The 17,990-nt window shown below is 33.6% G+C and overlaps 1 long non-coding RNA gene across 1 annotated transcript; it reads right to left on the bottom strand.

Moving 5' to 3' along the window:
• Positions 1–10,689: 10,689 nt before the first annotated feature.
• On the bottom strand, positions 10,690–17,473 carry LOC143239222 (uncharacterized). The gene is made up of 2 exons (XR_013021067.1): positions 17,393–17,473; positions 10,690–10,938 (listed from the first exon to the last, which is right to left on the bottom strand). It is a non-coding gene; the product is annotated as an uncharacterized LOC143239222 (long non-coding RNA).
• Between the last annotated feature and the right edge of the window lie 517 nt (positions 17,474–17,990).

Below are 17,990 nucleotides of genomic sequence, written 5' to 3'. Positions count from 1 at the left end.
TGTTTGAGTAAAAACTCAAAATTTTCTTTCAATTCACACTGTATTTAAGAGTAGTTATACTTGTGACAATGTCGTACACGAGAAAGGATTCCAAATCAGCTGGCCCGGCATGGCCAAGCGTGTTAAGGCGTTCGACTCGTAATTCGCGGGTTCGAATCCCGGTCGTACCAAACATGCTCGCCCTTTCAGCCTTGGGGGCGTTATAATGTGACGGTCAAACCCACTATTTGTTGGTAAAAGAGTAGCCCAAGAGTTGGCGGTGGGTGGTGATGACTAGCTGCCTTCCCTCTAGTCTTACACTGCTAAATTAGGGACGGCTAGCGCAGATAGTCCTCGCGTAGCTTTGCGCGAAATTCAAAACAAACAAACAATCCAAATCAGCTAAAACACACGTTTAGAGAGCACTTGAATTGTGGGGGAGAAGGTAACAAGATGAACTCTTGAAAACTATTCACAGATGCGTGTCTCACAACCAGGCATTTGATAGCTGGAATTTCAGTTTTATAGTTCTGTTAACAATGGGAACGCGCTCCCCTCTATTTCCACAAGTTTGAGCATTTTCTTTAAGTGACAACAGCAGAAAACTCACTATCCAGTGCTTTTAAAATGTCATATTCTGAGATTCATTTCCCCTAAAAGTTTGCGGGTGAGATGCGCAGAATAACAGGAGGTTCGGCAGGGTTAAATTATATAACACAAGCTAACCACACCAATGTTGGTCATTCAAATAAGAAATTAAAGGAGGTTGTATCCTCAAGGTATCACCTTACATACCAGTGAAAAAGATCATTCTCTACTTCTATACATATTGTTCATAGTTACGGATATATTTCTCACGACAGAGCGCCTGTGACACGAAAGGGAAACTTCCAAAAACATGGACTATTAGGACGAAAGATATTTGCTCATTTTAATCAACGTTCTGTATTAAAAATACATATGCTGTATGTACGAATACTTTGAAGAAAAATAAGGAGAGGGAATTATGTTTTGTTTTTTTTTTAATTTTGCACAAAGCTACTCGAGGGCTATCTGTGCTAGCCGTCCCTAATTTAGCAGTGTAAGACTAGATGGAAGGCAGCTAGTCATCACCACCCACCGCCAACTCTTGGGCTACTCTTTAACCAACAAATAGTGGGATTGACCATCATATTATAACGCCCCCACGGCTGGGAGGGCGAGCATGTTTGGCGCGACGGGGATGCAAACCCGCGACTCTCAGATTACGAGTCGCACGCCTTAACATGCTTGGCCATGCCGGGCCCGGGAGGTATGAAACACTTATTATGGCTGGATACTACAAGAGGAAGAAGTCTTTTTGTTCATGATTATTTACAAGTTACTGGTATCATACTTCATTGAAAAATAAATACGTAAATAAAGAAATGGACCAGAAAGTCAAAAGAACTAAATAAAACGAATCTTTATATAAACTAAAACTATAAAGTTCATATTAGTAGGGGCCCAGCATGGCCAGGTGGTTAAGGCACTCGACTCGTAATCCGAGGGTCTCGAGTTCGAATTTCTGTCACACCAAACATGTTCGCCCTTTCAGCCATGGGGCGTTATGACGTTATGGTCAGTCCCACTATTCGGTGGTAAAGAGTAGCCCAAGAGTTGGTGGTGGGTGGTGATGACTAGCTGCTTTCTCTCTAGTCTCACACTGCAAAATTAGGAACAACTAGCGCAGATGGCTCTCGTGTAGCTTTGCGCGAAATTCAAAACAAACCAACTATGTTAATATACAATTCATACACTAGACCTGTAATAGATTATGCAGCTCCTGCATGGATCAATGCAAGTGTAAAACAAATTCAAAACAAACTCCAAACATTACACAATACACTAATTACATCAGCATACAGAGTACTTGAAACCACTTCATCAAAGTTCATGCATAATTACTCAAACATACAAACAATTCCAGATAAACTTCTATAGAGTACAATAAAATATTTTGATAAAAATTGGCGAAAAAATGAGTTGCTATGCGAACTAGACAGGTATTGCATATATGATGAAGAGAGACCTAAATACCTTTCCCCGTTAAATCTATACATTAGATCATTAAGACAAAATCATTTAAAATAATAATAATAACAGTGGTATTAGAATATAGATAAAATAAAACAGGCAACCTACGTTCTAGACTTATTAAATAATATTAATAGTAATAATAAAAAAAAACAAGAACAATATAAATGGACATTGTCCTGAAAAGGACCAGACTAAATTTATGATATAATTCCAGCCATTCTGTATTTAAATCGAAATATATATTAATCTGGCCACTCCAACAAAGTCATGAAAGGAGAAAGAGATCGAGTGTACCTGGGCCTCCTGGGTATACACATAAATATACCCGAATACCAGAGAGAGTGAGTGAGTGATTTTAGCTCCCTTCGCCACCTATTAGAAAGTGAAGTTAGTTTAATGAAACAGCGAGTCTTATGTCGTTTTCTACTGATAAATAATTTTGTAAAGAAAAAAAAGGTGTTTTTAATGTATCATACAATTGCAAATTTAATATAAATTATAAATTTAGATTATGACTTGACTCGTCTGGGACATGGACTAGCCCTGTGGCAGAGTTCTGGACTTCGGAGATAAGTTAGAAACTGTGCGATGCATGGAATATTCTGAGCACCTAAAACTGAAGTGCATTATAAAAATGACAGTCATTTCCTTAGCGTCGGTGGTAGGAGGCTGTTTAATAGTCACCTTCTATCTGATAAATGGCTCAAAATGGATGATGGTCATGTTTACATAATACGAACTATTTAATGATCTATGATTTTAGTAAATTTCGTTTCAGTTTAGGGAACTTTCAACTTGTTTTAGTTATAATATATACGTCTCACATATTCAGCAACAATGTAAACAAATAAGCATTCCAGAAAATAAGTGTGAAACTTAACATTTATTAGAATATTTTGAAAATACACAGTCTTTTCTCTGTTTTTATTTTTAAATTGTTTATTCAAAATTCAACAAGATTGACAATTGTTGCGCCTGCAGAATATATCACAAAGTTGGGTGATATAAGTTGTACAAAAATATATGTTTAGCCACCTCCCATTGACACAGCGATATGTCTGCGGACACACAACGCTAGAAACCGGGTTCCGATACCCGTGGCGCGAAGAGCACAACCTATTGTGTAACTTAATTTCGAACAACAACTGCAATGTTTTTAAAAGATATGTTGATACAATTTTATAGTATATATAAATACATATTTACTATGATAAGAATATCTTAACTAAAGGTTTTATTTATCCAAATAATCTCCGTTCCTCGAAATGTTGATGTTATCTAAATACGAGTTTACGAAACACATGACGTCCTATTACATGTACACCAAGCTCAAGAAATCGTTTCAAATATCTACTAAAACTAAAGTTTGTACTAAACGCATGAAATCCTTAGCAGCTTAAAGCGTTCTGGAATTAACAGATGCCCCTATGTTCATTGTACTGAGTAATAACAGGAGTTTCAGATTTATTTTTAACACTTCTTTAACCATTATAAAAGGAAAACCCGCCAATGCGCTCAAACATTCGGCTCGTTGAACACTTTAACATTATCACTCAAGTGGATTCATCGTGTCATATCCAAACACTGATCCACTAATGGTCTTCTTTTTATGTATATTTTGCGCATTAAAACAATTAGCTGTGAGTAATCTTGCATAAAGAAACATTTCCATCGTCGTTCTGCAGTATATTCTGATAATAATGGATGAGAAAACAAAGGTTTCTGACCGAGCGTAACGCATGAGTGTTACTGTTCAGTAATTATAGTTACCAGCATCAAAAGTCATATACCAAATACAAATACTAACATTGTATTAGGCTACAGTCTCTCCTCAACACGTTCGATACCCTCCAATTAAAAAATATTTTTTTCTCTCTTCTTACAACACCGTACCAGTGGAGAAGGACCATATGTGCACCATACGTTTATAAAACTTTCAATGAACACAGTAGCTTTTTATTATTTCAGTTGTAACATACACATGGAACACCACTAAGCCTTTTATTCGTGTTATTTGATACTCTTTATTTTAATGTACAACATTCCTTTGGCACAAAAAGGTTGTTTTTTCCTGAGATGATGGTCGCATAATTTATAAAAGAACTACAAGTAGTAATAAATTTCAAAAAGGTGCGTTTCCTCGATTGTAAACAATTTAATTTTTTAACTTTGAAAAGTAAACTTTTAATCAGTTTATTTTATATAGTAACGTATAAAAGATGTCAGTGAAAATACACACTGTATTCCATACCTGAATTTTAGTGAAAGATGTAAGTACACGTTTTTTCCTTCTTTTGACATGTAAACTTCATTTTTTTTTTTAAACTGGCTTTTACTCACTAAACTATTTATCTAATCTCTGTGTGTTTCACTGTTTCCACTGTTGGAAATTTCAGATGTCTAAGTTTGGTTTGTTTCGAATTTCGCGCAAAGATATATGAGAGTTAGCTGAGCCCCTAATGTAACAGTGAAATACCAGAGGGAAAGAAACGAGATCCTCACCACCACCTCTTTTACCAATGAATAGTAGGATGGATCGAATATTACAACGCCCCCACGGCTAAAAGGGCGAACATGTTTAGATGTTATAACTTTTGGTGTATCACTTATCTATTAACTGAATTTTTAAAGATATTGTCAAAGGTTTTAAATGTTTAATAAGATATAAATACAACATTTGATTACTGTTTACGTGGCAAGTATTTAATGACGGTTTTTTGTTTTTGAATATCTCGCAAAACTACTCGAGGGTTATTTGCACTAGCTGTCTAATTTTGAAGTGATAGACCAGTAAAAACACAGCTGGCCAACAACACCTACCGCCACATTTTGGGACACTCAGACCGAATAGTGAGATTTAACCATTACTTTTATAACGCACACACACAAATCCCATGTCCCAAAAGTGTGCACAGTATACTGTATACGTTTATGTGATAACGGGGTGCGAACCACGGAACCTTAGATTCACTGTTCGGCATGCTAACTACTTGGCCTCTCCTAGTTTAATGACATAATATAAAATGAGTGCTAAAACACTTTAGCTTCGATGTCTGTCCATTGGACTCTGATGTACTTAAATACGTGTATTTGAGGAATTCTTTGAACTAAAAGTGACAAATATAACGTCCTTACGAAAATGGTCAAAAAGAACATTACGTTTACTTATATGACGTTTCAGCAACGTCGCGTTCTTTCTATATTAGACTAGCAAAACAACAACAACAAAATGAGATATAACGAAGTACTTAATCAAAGAAATGTATTTATATTTTCGTCATGACTGCAAAATTTACAGTCGTCCACCAACATCCCTAACGCACGTCTGCCTGAATGCATGACGTTGACTAACACATATGCAGTTTCCATACAGCTGTTCATGATTTAATCATCTCAGAAGTTTTCTCACGCGCTTCTGTATGTAATCATTTACACATTCCTTTCCTCGTGACCTAAGACGCATCTGAACTCTAACCTTTTTTTTTTCTTCTTTTTGTCAGCTTGCCTCTCTGGTTTTCTATGTTCTTGGAAGTTTCTTGCTAAAAATGTTGGATTGTTACTGTGATATACTTAACCTCACATATCACTTCGATTTTAACAGTCTACCAAATACATCTTGTGATATTTAATGTCAGTATTTAAAACAGTAGAGAAACTAACGATGGAAATTTTCGGTATAAAATAAAATTAATGATACAGATACAAAACAAGAGGGTTATTTGCATTAATCAAATAAAACCTTGTTCAAATGGTAAATTTCTCCCGAGAAGATGAATTTTACCAACATTTCTGTGTTTCATTATTGTCGTTGTTGATTGTCTTTTATCTTGAAAACCGACCAAACAATTAAGCCACTTACTAATTTTAATTACTTTTACCCTGTCGTAATTGAATAAGATTCCAGCCTGGCATGGCCAGGTGGGTTAAGGCGTTTGACTCGTAATCTGAGGATCGCGGGTTCGAATCCCGTTTGTCACAAACATGCTCACCCTTTCAGCCGTGAGGGCGTTAAAATGTGACGGTTAATCCCACTATTCGTTGGTAAAAGAGTAGCCCAAGAGTTGGCGGTGGGTGGTGATGACTAGCTGCATTCCCTCTAGTCTTATACTGCTAAATTAGGGACTGCTAGCGCAGATAGCCCTCGTGTAGCTTTGCGCGAAATTCAAAAAACAAACAATAAGATTCTCTCCTCCTAATCCATTAGGTCCTTCTTTTTTATGTCGGAATGTTTATTGTCCAACAGAAAAATGGTGAACAGCACCATTGGTCTCACAGTGCGAAGCGCGATTTGAGACAACGAGATGCAAACCATGAACTTTCGGATTCATAAACAAAACACACCGAGACGTGTGGTTCTCAGGACTTTCCTGCTTTCAGTGTGTTATAGATTTATAATTATAATGGTTAATGCTTTTCTGATTAAGTGATATTTTACAGTAATGGGTTAAACATTAATTAGAAAGAGTATTACGTTTATGTTAATTTCAAAGTTGAAGCTCATAGTCACACGATATATTTTCGAATCCAACATATGGAATGGTTTGGTTTTAAATTTTACGCAATTTTTACCAACGAATAGTGTAATTGATGGTAACATTATAATGACCCCACAGCTAAGACAGCAAACATGTTTGGTGGGACAGAGATTCGAACTCACAACTTTCAACGTAAGATGTAGCGATTTGTTACTGGTAAAGGCGAGACATGACGTTGTAATTAATTTAAAAAAAACTACAAAAAGGCTTTATTGAAACTGAGTGTACTGCGACGTATTGTAATACGGCAGTAGGACTATTGCAAATGAAAGAAAGATAAAAGGGGTTAAAATGTATTTAAGTAAAGAGAATGATTACAGTATAACAGTGTTTTATTAAACAGGAATGAAATAAGGCAGCACACGATCAGCAGGAATTAATGGAAATAAAACACAACAACAATTATTTTTCAAAAAGTAGAACGAATATGATATGATGGCGCCAAAAACTACAATATACACACAGGCCCGGCATGGCCAGGTAGTTAAAGCACTCGATTCATAATCCGAGGGTCGCGGGTTCGGATCCCCGCCACACTAAACCTGCTAACCCTTTTGGCCGTGGGGCGTTATAATGTAACGATTGATCCCACTTTTCGGTGGCAAAAGAGTAGTCCAAGAATTGGCTGTGGATAGTGATGACTTGCTGCCTTCCCTCTAGTCTTATACTGCTAAATTAGGGACGGCGGTTAGCGCAAATAGCCCTCTTGTAGCCTTGCGTGAAATTCAAAAACAAACAATATACATATATTCTAACATGGCCAGGTAGCTCGGGCGCTCGTCTCGTAATCCGAAGGTTGCGGGTTCGAATTCTCATCATACCAAACACGCTTGCCCTTTCAGTCGTGGGGATGTTATTATGTGACAGTCAATCCTAATATTCGTTGGTAAAAAAGCAGTTCAAGAGTTGACTGTGGGTGGTGATGACTAGCTGCCTTCCCTCTAGTCTTACACTGCTAAATTAGCGACGGCTAGCGCGAAATTCCAAACAAATCAAATCAAACTCTCTCTTTGTTGGCTGACCAACACGTGCAACACTGTAATAGTTTTGCTCTATGTGAAAGTGGTAAGTTTTTCCATATACACAATACAACTACCACATGCATGAGACTGTGGATAGGTTCCTTGACCGGTCAACTACCTAAGATATCAAATCAAGCTGAATAACCTCAACTGGATTTATGATGTTATAAAACACAACGTAGAAAAAATGTTATAAATATGATATGTAAGAAAGGAAGTAGAAAACAAAATCAAGGTAGATAATATTTACATATAACATGATAAACGAACCTTTTTCTTCTTCGAAGAAGCTAGATAAATTACCATTGTCATAAAGGCAAAATCCAATTATATATATATATAATCTTAAAACGAAAAAATAACAAAAACAAACTTTGGCAAATATATTTGTAGTTGATTGTAATGACATACTTGGGATGCTATTTAAGTATTTTTGTAAAAAACAAAAACACTAAAGCTTCATTTGTTACATTCAATTTACTTTTTGTTTTATTGAATACTTAGTGAATCAAAACCCAAACATATTACTAGTACTAAATAACATTATTCAACTATTTAGCACCAATTATTTTACTGGACTACTAAATGTAGCAATTCACAAGTTAATAACTTCTATCTGGTATGACTCTAGGTTAGTCTTTATTTTTGTATTTGAAAGTTTTCATTCACACTAATTCTTTTGTCCTGATTTTGCTTATTCTAGAGTCTTGCTAATGTTTGCAGCTGCTATATTTTACTTTTCATTAGCAATGCATGCTATCGCTTTTCCTATGTTGTTATTGTAAACACACACACCTTTCAGGATGTGGATATTAAAGTTTAGTAGAGAAGCCCCTTGACTCTTCAGTAGGTTGACTTTCCACTGGAAATGTCTGTCAGGTGTTAACTAGTTCCACATTCTCTCATTGATGTACTTCCAAAGACAATCATGGTAGGTGATTTTCAGACTGGACAGCCTGTGCTTCTGGATTTTATAAGCCACATGACCAATTCTTTTCAGTACAACATATGGTCGTTACCAACATTCATTTAACATTAAAGCTCATCTTTATCTTTATGAAATTCAGTTTTATCACCATTAATATCATAGCAAGTTTTCCATTTATCACTAGCTAAGTCAAACCTTTCCAGACAAAGCTATGTATGATATCAATGGCATTTCTTACTCTTTCTGCATATTCTGTTTAAGATGTTGTAGAATGATTATCGTCAGGAATAAAGAAGGTCCAATGGCAATGCTTTCCTAAATATCAGTGATAATAATTTGTTATCTGTAGTTTCAGGTGAGGTCACTTTATAACTCATTAGTAGCAGTGGAAGATATTCCTGTTATGTTTCTTTATGTTCACCCACATATCTTTTCACCATATGTTAGAAGATGAAGAAAGATGCTTGTGGATATTTGGGGAAATAGTCCATCCCAACCTTGATGTTTATATATTCCCAAGGTTACTTTGTGGCAGAGGACTAAGCTCTTTGCCAGTAATTCTGAAGTGGTACTCTAGTTGTTCAAGTTGTTTTGGTTTTTTTTGTGAACCTTTTCACTCATGTTATAATTCAAGTTTATACAGATTTTCAGCACTCAAACCAATATAAAAATTCTCTTGCTCTCCCTATGTCATCTTAACATCTAATTGTGCAGCTACTGAAAGGTTGTTGAAATGACAGAGTACTTCATAATGTAGAGATTCTGGAAGTAATGATTCTAGTCATTGTATCTCTCATTTATAACATGAAAAAGCCTTCCTTTAAGTATAATGAATCCCACACTGCCCATTACATATTTGTATCAGCACTGTATGAAGCAACCATTTGTCATGTTTTTCCACACAATCTTTGATGCATTTGACATGAGGTTTCAAATTTGTATCTTCCTGCCTGAGCATCTTTCATTAATCCTAAATTATCACTTGTAGAGATTAGATCTTAGGCAGATTAAACTCTATCGTACTTTTGGTTAGTCACATTTACTATCTTGCACTTCCCTTTTCTCAAACATTCCATATTAACACATGGTCTCGGGATAATGCATCAGCAATGTGAAATAATAAAATTATACTTCTGAAGGTTATTGAGCTATCTTGCTGTCTGGCCTTCTAATTTACTTATAAACTTACTTGCAAAGTTTTCTCAGTAACAAATGTGCTGACTAATTAAATCCCAGATGAATAGACATAATTCACTAATACACTAAGTCAACCAATTACATTTACATTATTCATTTCATACTTACTGTAGAATTCTATTACTTTAGCTTGATGTAATGACATTCTTACTACACAACTCTATTACTTTAGCTTGATGTAATGACATTCTTACTACACAACTCTATTACTTTAGCTTGATGTAATGATATTCTTCCTCTGGCAAACAAACATTGAAATTATAGCTTGCAACAGTAACAAAGAATACTTAATATATTGAACACATATCTTGTTTTCAACAATAGAAAATAATGAATGAACCACCCAGACAACAACAAACTTCATACATATGCCAATAGCCTAGATTTACTTTCAATAAAATAAATGTAAAAAAATAAAAAAGTTTAATTTCAACGTTAAAAAAAGAAGGTGTGAACCACTGTTTTATTTCATATTACATATCTGTTAAAAAGTTCTGAAATGTTGTTTAGATACTTTGATTAAAGTTAAAAAATTCACTTAAGTGTATGTGCATTTTTTTATACTTCAACATTTCAGGAAGCAAAATACTTAAAAAAAAGCTTAAAACTTTCAAACAACATTCTCTCTTATTACTGGGAACATCTGGCTCTGAAGAAGCAAACTTGCTGATAAAAATATAAACATCCAGTGTCATATGAAAATAAAAGTTCTCAGATGATACAATATGTTTATATATCAACTTATTTTACATCTTACAGAAATAAATTGCACTGAAACACATTCACAATAAAAAAAAGACAAAACAGGCCATTAAATATGCTTGAAGATGTCTCCTCAATATATGATTATAATTTTCCTTAGGGTAAAAATGACTTGAAGTTTTGTTTTACAAGTATATTAACATGCATTATTTTTCATAGTACATTTACTTTGATAAAAAAAAAAAGAAAATTGTAGAATGAACTTAAGTTTGATGAAAAGTTGGACCATTTATTTATCACATGACAAGTATGTTTGACTGAAACTATTTTACAAACACAAATAGCACAATTCAACTGCTGCACTAGGAAACATGGTCCTTCAAAATGATTATTCTTTCATTTCTTCAGCCTCTTCGTCTTCCTCTCCACGGATATATAAGATATTGTTGCAATGAACCATAACTTCCCCAAGGTTCCCAGTATTGTTGCTATCTATGTATTCTTCAGTGTTTGCCAGCTTCAGAAAAATAATTATTTTCTGATTAAAAGATTTATTAGTTGAAAAGTATGATTAAAGGAACATTATGTGAAATAAAAATATTTCTAACAGAGAACACAGAAATTCCACTCATTTGTATAAAAAGAACTTAACCACTTATGTTCTATTTTCAGCTTAATCTTTTTACATAATTTAGTACAATTTATTTAAAAACCCTAAGTATTTTAGTATTCTATTATTTGTTTGTTAAAAGTCATGTTACAGTCATAGTATCCAAAATGCACAGGGATATTTTCATGGCTGTATCTTCAATTAAGAGCATTGTAAGTATCTTTAATATAAAAATATGGATAATAAAACAACAACTGTATATTTTTTCATCTCAAAAATGATTTTAATCAAGAGATTTATTAGGAAACTAAGACAATTCTGTTTAGCTGCAGTGAAAAGATCGCCATATTTACTCCATGTGCAAAGGTAGGAATCAAAGGCACATTCCATGACTTTTTATAGAGTGCCATTCAACATTGACGCTGTTTATCAATGCTGTACAATGCTGGTTTCACGTCAGTTCACAATAGAGGAGAGTAAATACCAGATACAATATTCATGAAAACTGAAAGACAATGTAGATGTGTATTTTAAAGGTTTGATAGGTTATGCAAACTGTACAATGGAGAAAACTACTTTTATTCTTTACATGAAATAATTTTTCACACTCGCTTGTCTGAGTCAGACTGACCTCAGTAATTCACAGGCATATCTTGAGTACAAATATTTTTGTAATACACCTGATTTTCTTGTGTACACTTTACTAAGGGTTTACCATTCAACACCACCTAAGTATTTGTTTACAACAAAATAAATCGAGATATGTTGATATTTTTAGTTTCCTTGAAATTTATGTAACATCTGCTAGTTAATTCAGGGATTTTTCTGATAACCATTATAGAGTACATTTTACAGTGAACTATAGGATTGACCCCTAAAAAGTGAGCCCCATTAATACTTTAGCCTGTTATTTACATGCCTATTTAATGTTTTAAAGCCTCATTTGTGCATAAAAAGTTTTGTACCGAATTAATAGCAATGATCCTTTCTTCGTGCAGATGAAAAATTGGAAGTTTGCACCAATAACGCTTAGAACAAAGTTGACAATGAAACGCAACATGGGTTTATTTCATGTTAAATTTAAATCATGCCTGGAAAAGGCTGTTTTAATGGATTTCTATCAAAAGATGAAAAACTTTACTTAACCTAAAGATGCTTGTTAAATGACTATGGAGATTGTTATCCATTTTTATATCAATAACTTCTACAGAGTACAATACTGTGAATAAATTGATTCAAGAATAACACAGGACTGATGATTATAACTAAGTATTTCAGAGCTTGAATTATCAGCTATTTCAATAGTTTTTTTTAACATGAGGAAAGATTATGTTTAAGTTACATGATATTAGAAAATACTATGTGAAATAATTACAGTACAAGTATTAGTGCTGAAGTGTGTTGCTATTACTATTGGATTCTATATTCATTATTGTCAATTTCCATTTAAAGCACTCCGTTTGACCCAAGAGCCTATTTAGAACATGACTGATACATTGGACTCTGAGAGAATGTGTCTTCTGAATGTTTCTATATTCTGTGCCATGGTGGAGAGAGCACCAACTGAGAGATGAGTCATACTAAAAAATACCCAAAATGTTTAAGCATTTGTACATTAATATTTATAAATGGTTAGTAAATATAATTCTGACAACTGAAATGCAGGATGCAACAGTTGTCAAAGGTAAACAATTTCACATAAATGAATGCATTAAAAATTACAGTGTTATATGTAGGTTAAATTATTCAAAAGTAATAGGTCTACCTATAACCATCCACAGATACAAGATATCCTTTATATTCCATTCTCCGTTTCAACTTAACAATTACAGGTTTTCCAGTGAGACTGTTCAAGAAAGGTTTTGGATTAAGAGGTAGATTCTAGAAGATAATAATATGTAAAATAGTAAACACTGTCCACATAATGACCATTATAACCATACAAAACATGCTTTCTACCCACAAGATATTCATATAGCCAGAAAATAAACAAAGTTGGAAGTAAATGATTCTAAAATGCTGGTAAGAATAGTCTTGAAGTTAGGAAAATCAAATACAATAACTAGCATACATGTGCTAGTGTTCCTCATGATGCTTGAAACAAATGTCATGTTGGACTCAGCCAACTAAAATGAGTTTAACTTTTAGTCAGCTTTTTAGGGTGATTATCCACTTAACTGAGACTTGTAATATGTAATGTTTCTTAAGAAACCAACACTGGATGCAGAATGAAGTTGTTCACATAGTAGTGGTCAGAGGTGCCTCTATTATCAATGGTTTAAGACATGTTTCTAACAAGTTCTACCAAAATTAGGAAAATGCTTGGCTTAGATGCATATAAGCTGGACAAGATTACTAAAGGAATTACTATTTCAATTAATAACTTAAAAATTGTTTAGTTTCATCAACAATGTATTGTGGCATTTGTACTTGGGTATTTCAGAGATTTTAAACATCAATGACAGACCTAAAATGTCATTACAGAGCTGAAGATATAGGACATTGTACAATTGATATAGTTCTGATATCTTTAATTTTCAGATCTAACAAAGCATATTTAAGAATTTTCAGAAAGAGCTGAAAACTAAATCAGTAATGTTAACCAGATTAACTAAACATCAGCTTAAATAACTTCTTTATATGTCATACACATACACGTGGTTTTTATTTAAGTTGTCATATTTCTTCATAAGTTATTGTTGTATAGAATAATACATTATAAGTTTCTTAATTGCAAATCCATTTATTACCATTTCTATACTAAAATATTTTCTGGAAACCTAACTATATACCAACTGTCTATAACAAAATAAATTCACTCAATTAGTTCTGAAACATTTTTTTTTAGATAGTAGCAAATAGAAGTTATACAATTTTGGAGTTACAACTAAAACCACATATGACAGTGATGGGCAGTTCACTTATTTTATGTTTATTTAATACATACTTTACAAATAAGAATGCATCCGTAATAATACTTGATGAAACACTGTAAGATTAGCTTATGATTCAACTGTAGTCTTAAAATATACATTTGGAGATATGTAATTACTTCACACAAACTAAGTTACTTGAAATTGACAGTTCAAGAATTTCACAAACTGTGCAAGGATGTAGGATACATCTTATGATGTTAACAAAATACATGCACACTGTACAGCAGCATTAATGACATGCTTAACTATTCATGTTTTATAAATTTTTATTTTAGGCTTTTTATTTTATTTTATTTAAATCTTTTAGTTTAAATTAATAATACATAATTTGATGGCTTATATATATATATACACACAAATGGGCAATATCATGATGAAGAAACCTATGTGTGTGGTCAACTGCTTTTTTTCATCATGTTTGTTTGTTTTTTAACTTTGTGCAAAGCTACAGGAAGACTATCTGCACTAGCCGTCCCTAATTTAGCAGGGTAAGACTAGAGAGAAAGCAGCTAGTCATCACCACCCACTGCCACCTCTTGGGCTACTCCTTTACCAACAAATAATGGGATTGACCACCACATTATAATGCCCCTGTGGCTGAATGGGTGAACGTTTAATGTGATGGGATTCGAACCTACGACCCTCAGATTACGAGTCAAGCACTTTAACCACCTGGCCATCATGTCTTATATCCTGACTTGAATTTATCCATTCAAGGATGTGGAATAGAAAATTTGGTTTCTTATAAAACAAAAGTTTACATACACATTACATTTTCATAGTCTTAAGTGTAGTTGTTCAGCATAATGATTGTACATCTATGCTGTACAGATATTATCTGTGTGGTTACTGTACAAAAATCATATTTCTAGGCAAGTAGAGGAAATAGTTCAGAAAGAACGTTTTGAATGTGTTTTTGAAAAACATTAAATTCTGTGCATAACTTTAGATTTCTTGTTAAAAGGGGTTAAAACATAATTTATTGGTAATTCTACAGAAAAGTAATGTGTTCTCTTTTTTCTTGTTGTTGTTGATGGAAACGGATAGTAAATTAAAAATAAAAGTATTCGCATTCCCAGTTTGACTAGGTCTATTCTCAGTTTCTGTTATAAAATGCTGCCATCTATTGTACTGTAAAGAAGTTACATTTGGTGATTTACATATAAATTCTCAAACACACTCGAAACATTTGCCCTTACCAGAATTTAAAGCAACACCTTTTCCATAAGAAGCTTTTGCTCTAGCCATTATACCACAAACTTTACAAAAACTGCAGGATTATTATATAAAAAAGGGGTAGAATAATGTCTGATGCACATTATCTTATGTATAATTGTAACTGGTACACTGCTAATATTTAAAACAATGTTTATTTTACTGAGAAACAAATGTAGAGTAGTCTTGCATATAATGCTATAAAATAAACCAATCTAATGTTGTGATTAGATATTGGTTTATGGAAAGAAAAACACTACTTATAAATGTTTTTAAAAAAGACTGAAAACAAATTTAAATATTTTACTTGAAAGATTTAAGCCCAATATTTAAAGAAAATTAGTTAACTCTAAGTAGGTCTGACTTGCTTGACTTAAACCCAGAAATCAGGTTGTGCATACCTAATGTCATTTTTAGCAAGTAAATTGGCACTGTGAGTTGACCCAAAAGCTGAGTTACACCCAATGCATTTTTCAAAAAAAGATAAAAGTGTAACAAGTATTGCTAGTTCTGAAGATTAGGTTGCTGCTTACAGAAGGATTTACATCATTTGTTTAATTAAGCAAATAGCTTACAGATACTTTTTAGTTACAATAAATACAAGTAAATGAGTGTCCATAACCAAGGGTATAACTGATCAGGCCACAGCTTGCCCACTCAACATGGTGAGTTCCACATCTGAATATGTTATACTCAGGTTTGATCAGGCCACAGCTAGCCCACTCAACATGGTGAGTTCCACATCTGAATATGTTATACTCAGGCTTGATCAGGCCACAGCTAGCCCACTCAACATGGTGAATTCCACATCTGAATATGTTATACTCAGGTTTGATCAAGCCACAGCTAGCCCACTCAACATGGTGAGTTCCACATCTGAATATGTTATACTCAGGTTTTTTAGCTCCCTGTAATTTGTCTGCAAGGGTTTGTTTATTGTAACTCTAAGGCCCTCTCAAAATTCAATACCTGGCTATGTCACTGATACGGGTTATCATAATCTGAATTATAAGTAATTTTGATGGAGATAGCTTTACTATTGTTACAAAAGAAAAATATCTTGGTGTCCTGGTAGATCAGTATCTTAAGTTATCCAAGCAGCATGCTGCTACTAGTGGCAAGGAGAATATGATCTTAATAATAGTACTTACAGAAATATTAAATATGAGTCTAATTAGGTTATTACTTCATCATACAGGTTGCTAGTTAGGTTATGTTTGAAGCAGTGTCTTGAATCTTGGGCTCTTTACCCTAAAAAGGACATTCAGTTGTTGGAAGAGAGTGCTGCTAGAATGATACCTATGATAGAAATCTTGTCTAGTTATAAGAAATTATTTTCACTTAATAAAATTAATGGGGATCTCACTAAGGTGTTTGATAAATGCTATAATTAGATTTATCCAGCTTAACATTTATAGCCATTTGATGCAACAAGCATATTAACCATATAGTGTTACACACTTTTTCTCATAATGTAACAATTGTGATATTCTCATTGGTCTATGGTTGTTTTTGAAATCAACTTGTAGTTAATACTATAATAGATTATGCCCCATGATGGATAAACTACCATGGAGACTTTGTTTTCTTCTTTTAACAAAGTCTTGTTGTTTGCTTGCCACATATGTTAATTTGAAGGTGGCTTTGAAAGTGCAAATATTTATTTTTTTTGTTTCCTAGAATATGTTTGATGTCCCATAATGGGTAGCTGGCCCCAGAAGACATTATTTACTTTATCACACAATAAAGTGGTTTTGTTCCCTCACTTTGAAATAACAGACTAGAAGGAAGGCAGCTAGTTAACACCATCCAATGCCAACTCTTGGGGTACTCATTCTACAAATGAATAGTAGGGCTGCCCTAAAATTATAACGCCCTCACTTACACGGCTTTAAAAGGCGATCATGTTCAGTGGTGGGAATTCCAATTAGCGGTTTGCAACGTGCGAGTTGAACGCCCCTAACCACTAAGCCATGCCAAGTCCCTCTTAAATGATATATTTCAAACGTTCGGTATATTCCCCCCTTAATGTTTGTTAAATATCAGATGAGAACTAGTAATAGTGCTAGTGTTTGAACTCGTAGGACACTATATTACTACTATAGTCTGTATTATATAATTATCGTAGTCTTCTTGAAACTAAAGTTAATACTTGTTAGTCAGATATATGTTTCAAGTACTTTACAACTGTTAATTTTACTTCAACTCACCGACATAATCATAAAACATCTGCTCAAACCAATATAAATAGTTACATGAGACCTTTATAAAAGATAGGGCCGACATCTATAGAGTATAAAAAACATAAATAAATAAAATAATCCTATATTATCAACTTAGTAACAATTTCGCACACATTTCAAGAAATGATTAATGGACAACTGAAAAAAATGCGTAATTTCACAATGTCGTACTATTTAAAGGGAAGAAACATTTCAGATTCAGTATAAATAAAATTTAAAAGTATAAAAGAAGCACACAAAATTTTTCTGTATCGGAATCCTAGTAACAAATTTTAATAATGAAAAACATAATTATTTAAAGCTCTGGCGACAACTGTGGTAACCCATTGGGAAACGCAAGTGAATTTATCATTGATTGTATTATAATAACAGATTAGGGGAGAATAATTTGTCTTGTTAAAAGCTGTTTTAAAGTAACTTGATCGAACTATGGGGACTTTGACGGAAAAAATGCAATTATTTCAAGCTGTGGATACAAGTGTGATTAGCAATAGTGTAAAGAATTCTTTGTGCATACGATTGCCTTATTTTGAATATATTTATTGCGTGGTCTTCATTTATATAA

The sequence above is a fragment of the Tachypleus tridentatus genome, chromosome 13 (genome assembly GCF_004210375.1).
Source record: "Tachypleus tridentatus isolate NWPU-2018 chromosome 13, ASM421037v1, whole genome shotgun sequence".
Taxonomy (NCBI): domain Eukaryota; kingdom Metazoa; phylum Arthropoda; class Merostomata; order Xiphosura; family Limulidae; genus Tachypleus; species Tachypleus tridentatus.
The sequence above is the reverse complement of the archived record's forward strand: the minus strand, read 5'-3'. Positions and strand labels throughout refer to the sequence as shown.